General features: G+C 46.1%; 1 protein-coding gene across 4 annotated transcripts in view; it reads right to left on the reverse strand.

Annotated features, from left to right (window-relative positions):
• Nucleotides 1-9,576, reverse strand: part of IQSEC1 (IQ motif and Sec7 domain ArfGEF 1) — a 137,069-nt gene that overhangs the window by 42,383 nt on the left and 85,110 nt on the right. The gene's annotated exons all lie outside the window — the stretch shown is intronic.

Here is a 9,576-nt window from a genome sequence, read left to right on the forward strand (position 1 = left end):
TGATGGACACTGGTTACCAATGCAGACTGCTCTTCAGCATAGGATACAGAGCGAAGGGAGAAATTTATACAAGATATTAATAACACAGCTTCTGGTATCCCTCTAGTCATGCCTTTCCATATGCCTGTCCCTGTAGACTATCACTCAACCTTTACAAAACCCTGGGGCTAGGGCAGGGTCTCTCTGGGGCCCAGGACTTCAGAGAAGTGATGCAGGCCCTACCCAGGCTATAGTCCTTCCTTAATACTCCCATCTGCAGACTAATGGGAAAGCCTTGCATTCAAGAGCTTCGGGGTCAACTGGTCTACCCCCCTTCCATTGCCTCTACTTGTCACAGGGATTGGCAGGGCCACACTGCCAAGTGTAGAATGTGACTGTTCACCAACTCCTAGGTGAGACGCGAAGCAGGGGTTAGGGAAGGAGACCCTAGAGCAGAGAGGGCCAGGACAAAGGCAGCAGACCCATGCGGTCTATTCCAATTCTGCCCTGAGCCAGTTCTGGGTGGCCAACTCATAATACAAAGACTTCCACTCCACCAACTGGCCCTGCTTCCCGGAACATGCAGTGGCTGTCCTGTGACAAAGGACATCTCATTCTGCTCCCCAGAGGCTTAAGTGTGAGCCCTGAGCTAGAAGTTAAAAGACTAGGTTCTTCGCCTTGATCTGGCTGTGAACCAGGGTGGGTCAGTTCTCATTTCAAGGGCTAGATGCCTTTGAGGGGTCAGAGGAATACCAGCCTGCACAACGCTCCTGACATCAGTCAACCAACAGCAGCTTCCTTTGAGCCTCATGTGTATGTGCTGAGTAGGGAAAGGACGGGGACACACGGAACTTAAAATGCTAGTATTGTTTTGTGGACGGTAAAGGGGCTCTGTAATAAATCTAACCAAAAGTAACCTCACAGGGGGATCTGATCGTAAATTCCTACGGGGGAAGGTCATGGTGGGTAGTCATGCCCCAGACCTATAAAAGACTTACCTTTCCTTAAGCAAGCCCTGCCCAAACGCCTTTTTCAGAGCCCGCAGAAGTAATCATTCTCAAGGAAGCACAGAATCTTAACTATCCTGTACCTTGTTTTCTCTTTACTTCATGTTAGCTTCCTTCTATTCCCTCCTTAATTCCAAATGTATAAAAGACACTGCAAAACTGTTCTTCTCTGAGCATCTGAGATCTTACTTGCCAGCATGTCTTTAATTTGGCTCAAATAAACACAAAACTTCTCTACAGGTTTGGACATTTCTTACATCAACATTTATTTGGTGCAGTATTGCAGGATTCTGAAGAAGCCCACCAGGACCACCCTGCAGACCCGTACGTACGGGGTACCCAGTGCCAGGTACCAGCAGGGGCCCACTGTGCCCCACGGGCTCCCTGCTTCACATTGGGTACACATGGATGAGTTTTCTCTTGAAATCCTGGACCTCCCTGTTTTAGGAAGCAGAGCCTGAATTTATCTGAGCTGTTCTTAGAAAATTCTTGAGGTAGAAAAGGGCTGAGATAATCCAGGAAAAGAAGGGTAAAATGGGTTGCTGCTTTTAAGTTTAGGTGTGTTTTTTGTTTTTGTTTTTTAATTTGATTGCTTACTGAGAACCTGAACAAAACCTTTCCTGGTTAAATGAGAGACTGAACTCTAGTTAGCTCCAAAAGAGAAAGGACACTTCCTTCCCCAACCTGAATCTCAGGTATTCTTAGGTGACTAAGAAGCTTTGTGGAATTGCCTGAGGAAATACTTTCTCCAGGGTGTAAAGCAGTCTATAGAGAGATTCATCATTTCTGGCTCATCCAAAGAAGGGCACACATAAAGGCTGATTTTCCCTAGAAGTTTGTTTAGACTCTAAAGATCTCAAAGGAAAACTAAAATTAACTGGGAAATTGTGCCTCAGAAGCCAACAAGTCCCACAACTGTCAGCCTACCATTAATACTCCTGCAGGATCCTTTGTTACTTCAAATCATTTTCAGGCACAATTAGAAAAAGCTGGCTGTAAAATTAAGCAGAATGAATGGAAAACATTTAATTGGTCTCTCAAAGATTCAAAAAGAAGATTTAGATAAATGGATGGGGACACACAGAACTTATGTTGTACTTTAGGTGGCAATCCAATTCTTTGAGGTATTAAAAATGCCTATCCAACCTATGAACCAGGAGGTCACAGTTCAATTCTGGGTCAGGGCACACGCCTGAGTTGTGGGCTCGATCCCCAGTGTGGGGCAAGCAGGAGGCAGCCAATTAATGATTCTCTTTCATCATTGCTGTTTCTATCTCCCTCTCCCTTCCTCTCTGAAATATAAAATATACATATATGTATTATAAATAGATAAATAAATAAATATGCCTATCCTTATTTTAAAAGGGGGAAGGTCATTGGAACTTGACTTGTCAAGGAGAGATACAAATTTTAAGTGTCTTCTTATCCCAACTGCCAAAACAAAATATGGATCCAACTGTTCTTTTATAAGCTAGTTTTTCTCATGGCTAGAAAGTCTCTTTGTCTATGTGTTTCTATATATCTATGTTGTAAATGTGAGGCAACTTTTTACCTCTGGATGATATTGTTAAAATTAAGCATATTGATGTTAATTGATTTTGAAGGCAAGTGTTTGTAATGATTGGGTATTCTAAAATTCTCAGAAATATAGAAACTAACCCAAAAGCTTTTCAAGTTCATGTGTTCTAAAATTACTCTTTAGTAAATAAACTTTGTTGGTTTAAGTAGAACAGAAATGTCTTTCAGGTTGTTGACATTAAAGACTTGTTCTTTTGTTGTTATTTTTTTTAATGTTAAAATTGCATTAATGTAAATAAGTGGGGGAAAATGAGTAACCAGGCCTGGCCTGTGTTGCTCAGAGGTTGAGCGTCGACCTATGAACTGAGAGGTCACAGTTCGATTTCTGGTCGGGTCATATGCCCTGGCTGCAGGCTCAATCCCCAGCGTGGGTCGTGAAGAAGGCAGCTGATCAATGATTCTCTCTCATCATTGATGTTTCTATCTCTCTCTCCCTCTACCTGCCTCTCTGAAATCAATAAAAATATGTTTTTTAAAAAAGAAAGGCCCTGGCCGGTTTGGCTCAGTGGATATAGCGTCGGCCTGTGGACTGAAAGGTCCCAGGTTTGGTTCCAGTCAAGGGCATGTACCTTGGTGGTAGGCACATCCCCAGTAGCGGGTGTGCAGGAGGCAGCTGATCGATGTTTCTCTCTCATTGATGTTTCTGGCTCTCTATCCCTTTCCCTTCCTCTCTGTAAAAAATCAATAAAATATATTTTTTTTAAAAAGAAAGAAAAATAATGCCAAGTAGGTGACCACTTCTCCCAGGGAACTCCCAGGAGACAATGACTTTAAAGATCACTAACTGCCACCTGGAGATTTTGTTTATTGGAAAGAACATCAAATAAAAGACACTTTCCAATCTCATTGGAAGGGGACCCTATCGGGCACCTCACCAGGAAGGGACATGGACCCCTGTGTCTCTGACACTTGCCTCCACCTATAAGGGACACCAAAGACTCCTCTGGGTTGAAAATCCCCTGACTTCAGAGGTGGACAGCTATCCAAAGACATCTACAAGGTCTGTATACCAACCAAGTGATGTTGAACTCAGAATCCATTTCCATTGTTTTTGTCTGCTACTAATAGTCATCATAATAGTATACTTATCCTTTGGATTTTTTTCTATATAGTCCAACTCCTTATGATTACTGAGCATGTATAAAACAACTATTAATACTCTTTTCATGGCTTATGTGAATGTTATACTAGATGCAAAATACAAAAAGTGAGACAGAGGCAAAACTCGAATCATGCTAGCTCACAGGACAGAAATGACCCAGAGTTTTTCACAATGAAGCCCCAAAGGCCTCACTGCCTCCATTTACCTACCCTTCCCTTTTGGAAAATCTGGCCTCAACTCACATCCTGTGTTACAGTACTGCCTCTTCCCCAGTGGCCCCCTTTTCAACAAAACAACGTCGATATTGAGATTCCTAAGAGAAAACCTTCCTCACATTGTGAGATCATACGATCCGACCAAAAAGTTGGTCATCAATACAACCTTTGGATTGTTTTATGACCAAAAGGGGGAACTGTGGGGAAAAAAGGGGGGAGGGGTTTCTATGGAAGGTAACCTCACAGGGTGATCTGATCATAAATTCCTAACTGGGCAGATCATGGTGGGTAGTCACGTCCCAGGCATATAACTTTTCCAGTAAAAGGTTTATTTTTGCCATAAGCAAGCCTCATCCATGGTTTCTGTGCATCTAGGTTAACATACCTTTGAAATAAGTGGTAACACCTTAAGAGAGCATATAATCTTCACTACTCTGTAATTCGATCCCCACTTTGCTTTCTCCCACCTCCATGCAATCTTCCTTTGTTCCCTCATTTAACTTCAAATGTGTAAAAGAAACTTCAAAATTGTCATTCTCCAGAGCATATGAAATCTTGCTTTTCGGCATGTCATCAGTTTGGCTCAAATAAACTTTTATAAAAATTCTCTTCAGGTTTGGATATTTCTTATGTTCACAGTTCGGATAAAGCTTCAAACAGTGCCTCACAACAAACAGTGTGTGGAAGAGTGAAGGTGTCCCCATGTCAGACCCGCAGGTGGTTAATGCCAACTTACAGATGAGCAGACAGTCTCCATTGGAAAAGCCCACCTGGCTGTGTGGCCGAAAGCCGCATACTCCTCCCACTACCCCGCCTTCTGAGAGCAGCCTGTGAACACCTCACCGGGATTTCCCCATGCTGGCAATGCTTGGTCAGGGCTCTGCTCATGTGGATTTAAAATATTCTGGCCACCCTGAGTTTGCAGACACAGGAGAGAGGGAGGTTTCTGTGCATCCCTAGAGGCAGATGCCCCATGTGCCATCTCAGGCACGCTGAGCTGTCGGTGGCTGTCAGGGAGGGAGGCAGGCCTGGGCCTTCGCTACTCTGCCTGCTGCTCTGGGAGAAGGAGCAGTGCTCATCTCTCACGTAGGTGATGGATTTGATCCTTTCCCGAGCCCAGTGGTCGGCAAACTGCGGCTCGCGAGCCACATGCGGTTCTTTGGCCCCTTGAGTGTGGCTCTTCCTCAAAATATCTGTGCGATTGAAACGTACAGTGCGATTGAAACTTTGTGGCCCATGCGCAGAAGTCAGTTTTCGGCTCTCAAAAGAAATTTCAGTTGTACTGTTGATATTTGGCTCTGTTGACTAATGAGTTTGCCGACCACTGCCCTAGCCCTTGCTGACCAGGCCTTAAAACGAGTGTGAGCAGGCAAAACAAGGTATTCTCCCTAACACCAGGGAGGGGAGTGTCTGTGGGCCCGTCTGTGGTTTGGGGCACAGGGGTTAAGAAAAGAGAAACAGTTGAGGGTCACTGAACTAAGGGCTGTACCTTGCCTTGTAGTGATCAAGGGCATGGCTGCCCAAATGGCAACCTGGATTCCTAGGCAGGACATCAGCAGGTGTGCCACCCTGGAGAGAGGACTGGGTCCAGCAGGAGGGGCACTCTTTAGGTCTGATAGGAATGGAGTTGGCTGGGGAGTGAAGAACTTTCTGGAGCTATGACAGCCCAGGATCCCTGCTCTGTGCATTACCAGCCCTCCTAAATACCTTAGGCCAGCAGGTTCCCGAACATGCTAGGGAGAAGGGGCCGAGCCTCCATTCAAGGCCAAGAGAAGGGGTCTGGCAGTCACCCACAGCCTTTCCCTTCATCATGGCAACTCCAGCTTCCTCTCCTCTATCAGCCCTACCTTCCAAACATACCCAGGCTCTTCCCATTCCTCAGTAGGTGGTGCAGGCCACCAGCAAGTTTTCCTAGATTATCACACAGCCTCCTTACTGGTCTCCCTGCCTCTCTTCTCCGCACAGAAGTCAGAGCAATCTTTATTTATTTATTTTTTAAAATATATTTTATTGATTTTTTACAGATAGGAAGGGAGAGGGACAGAGAGCCAGAAACATCGATGAGAGAGAAACATCGACCAGCTGCCTCCTGCACACCCCCCACCGGGGATGTGCCCGCAACCAACGCACATGCCCTTGACCGGAATCGAACCCGGGACCCTTCAGTCCGCAGACCGACGCTCTATCCACCAAGCCAAACCGGTTTCGGCCAGAGCAATCTTGATAAAACATAAACCAGATCAAGTGCCTCCTATGCTCCCCATCACACTTAGAAGACACTGTCCTTGACCTGTCCTTCAAGGCCAGTCCTCAGTTGGCTTCATCTTGGCTCCTCTTCTTGCTCTTCTACTCCAGCCTCACTGACTTTCTCTCTTCTCAAAAGAGTGAGGCATACTCTTGCCTCAGGGCCTTCCAGGGCTACTCCCTTTGCTTGGAGCACTCTTCCTGCACCTCTGCACGGACCTCACCTCGCCTCTTTTAGGTCCTGATTCAATGCCACCTTCTGAGGAGGCCCACCCTGTTCACCTAGTTTAAAGCCACACCTCCCTCCCCTCAGCACTGCTAATCCTCACTCGCCTTTTCTATTCTCCATGACGATCATCACCTTGGAACACAGTGTATAATGTATTCATTACATTTTTTTGGTTTGTTGTCTGTCTCCTACATTGGTCCATAAGCTCTATAAGGGCAAGGGTAAAGTTGTTTGTTTTGCTTACTGATATTCCCCAAGTGCCAACACACGTGGTCAGTAAATGCTTGCTGTGGGAGAGAAGGCACTGTCCCATGCCTGCTGTGTACTGGGTCCTGAAACATTTTTCTTACATCATCCCCACTCAACATACATGTGCTGTAAACCCACCTTGTGATCTGTCCCCATCACCGCACAGTGACACAGTGACCTGAGCCAGAATCCTGGATGCCATCACTTCAGTCCCTCCCTACACCCAACCCCCACCCCTGCCCCATTCAATCTATCGCCAATTCCTGCAGAATCGATGTGAGTGGTATTTCCTTGAGTTGTGCAATATGGCAGCCCTTCCATGTCCTGAAAATCAAAACCAACCTCAAACTATCCAGATAAGAAATGGTGACCAACACTGTCCTCCAATAAAATGAGTGGACAAAAGTGCACACATCATGAGTGGAGATATGAAGCTTAAGAGCTTGTCTTGAGCCAGAGAACATCACTTCTTATTTGTCCCAATCAGAAGCTACTCAATATTAAACGTTAGAAGAGTCTTTTCTTAATCTGGCTAACAGAAAGATAATTTTTTTAAGTGAAAACGTCCAGTGTTGACAAGTATGTGCAACAACAGGCACTCTCAGAAGTAGGTAGAACTTTTTCATAGTAGCTAGAAATAATTATCAAATTAAATCATGTGGATGCTTGACTGGCTGAACCAATAAAGATATTTTATTTACAGTAGCATCCTAAAATTCAAGGATCTAAGCCCCTGTCCTGATTAGTACTCAACTCTAATCCCAGTTCGTTCCTGGGTGAGGAGAAAGCGTCAAATCAGCAGAACAGTCATCTTCTCCCTTCCCACAGCAAGATCCCCACAGCAGATTGCCCCAGGGACAAAGCTCTTTGCTTTTGAAACCTGAGTTCACAGGTGAGACTTTGGAGTCAGGGAACTGCCAGGCCCACCTCCACCCTCACCCCCACTCCCACCTCTCTGCTCCCCCTACTGCCTCCTCCCTCCTGAGCCTCCAGGCCCATGGAACCATGCCTTGAACACCACTTCTATGCCAGTTATTCCCATGTGGAGTTCAGTGTCTCAGCACCCAGGTCACCTCCCTTGGGGAGGCTTTTCCCACAAGCAGGACTAAAGACTCTGGAGTCAGTCCTCAGCTCCACACTGGGACTGGACTCACGATCTTTTAAACTGCTGGACCACATGCAAATCAAAGAACAGGGTGGGTACCTGTTCCAAGTCTCTGGCATTCCCTGTCAATTTAGTTACTGGAATATTGTATGACAATTAGGTGGCTGCTCCTGAAATCTTTTGATGCTCCTAGTTCAGAAATCCCTTTTCTAGAAATTCAGGCTAAGAAAAGATTAATGCAGAAAGAAGTAAATATCAGGAATTTCACTGCAGTATTGTTTCTAATTATAAAAATTTAGAAATAACCTAAATGTCTGTCAATAAGAAATTGATTCAAATTAATTATATATCCATACAATGGAAACAATGTTAAGATGGGGAAAGATCTGGTTTAATGGATGTTCTTATGAAAAAGACTGGGGAATATTTTTAGCTGACCATAAGTTTAATATGAACTGATATTATGATGCAGCTAAGCCAGTCACTAATTAGAAGACAGGAGCTAACACAGCCCTGCGATCCACCTTCAGGGTCAGATCCCGGCAGAAGACTGTGTACTGCTGCTGCACTGAACAACCATCCAGAGCCCCAAAGTGGAAATCGCAAATCTGGGCATGTGCTCACCCCTTGCCTGCATGAGGCAGACACTGCTAACTGGTCACAGGCTCCCTCCCACACATACTCCAACACAGCACTCCACAAATCTGACCCCAGCTGGCATGTGAGGTCAACTCTATTTGATGACCCCAAATCACAGTATGCCAGGAGCAAACCTTGGGGTCTAGAAATCACCTCCCACTGAGCTGGGACTGCTTGGCCAAGAGAAAAGCAGCAAGGAAAGATAAGATGCCTGTCAGCAATCCTAGAATGAGCTGACCAGTAGAGGAGGAGCAGATTTTTCCTGTGCACGGAACTATGATCAATGGTACCTGCCTGAGAAAAAATGCTCTCCGTGGCCAGGGCTGCTTAGGAGGTAGTGAGCTCTGTCACCAGAAATGCTCAGGTCAGATCCCAGGCAGAGATGTGGCAGAAGGACTCCTATCCTGGCTGGAAGCTTCTACAAACTGTCTGAATCTGCACCCCAACCTGTGTCTCCCCACTGCCCTTTACTTGTATTTCTTGGCCTCTGGGGGGACCACGCCCAGGACTCAGCTTAAATCCTACTTCCTCCGTGAGGCCACCCTGCCTACTGCAACCCCACTTTCACATTCCTCGTCACTGTGTGGACTACCTGGAGAAAAAGAGAAGTCTACCCATCCCACTGGGAGTCCCTGAAAGCCCTGGTCTCCAGCAAAGACAGGGGCCCGGGACCTGTTCCTTCCCAAAATACAAGCCCCACTTGTGCACAGTGGACCCAGTCGTGGGACCAGCACGAAAGGGCTGGAGAGCAGACAAGAGCTGGAGGTCCACATGGCTGTGTCCACACGTGGCTCCAGCGGCCCAGGGACTCCAAGCTCTGAGTCAGTGGATGGTTACCCTAAGCTGCTCGCCTCCTCTCAGGTTTTCCAAACACGCCTTCCTCCACTGGAAGCTGGTCTGTTATTTTTACGTGGGGAAATGTCTGGATTATTACAGAATGGCATCCAGAGTTTCCAACTACCCTAGGACGTGGAAAGCATCAGCACAGAGAACACGTTTTGAAATGCCCTCCCACCACGCCCTGCCTCCTTTCTGCACGGTGGGGACTCTGTGGGCACCTTGCTGTGGCTTCTGAGCCAGATGTCTAGGCTGGAATTCTGGTTACACCACTTACCAGCTGTGTGGCCAAAGACAGGAAGACTTCTGTGTCTCAGTTTCCTTTTCTGTTAAATGGGGGCAATTAGAGTACTGACTTCACATGACTATTGGGAGGCTTAACAGAGTTGATA

The sequence above is a fragment of the Eptesicus fuscus genome, chromosome 9 (genome assembly GCF_027574615.1).
Source record: "Eptesicus fuscus isolate TK198812 chromosome 9, DD_ASM_mEF_20220401, whole genome shotgun sequence".
Taxonomy (NCBI): domain Eukaryota; kingdom Metazoa; phylum Chordata; class Mammalia; order Chiroptera; family Vespertilionidae; genus Eptesicus; species Eptesicus fuscus.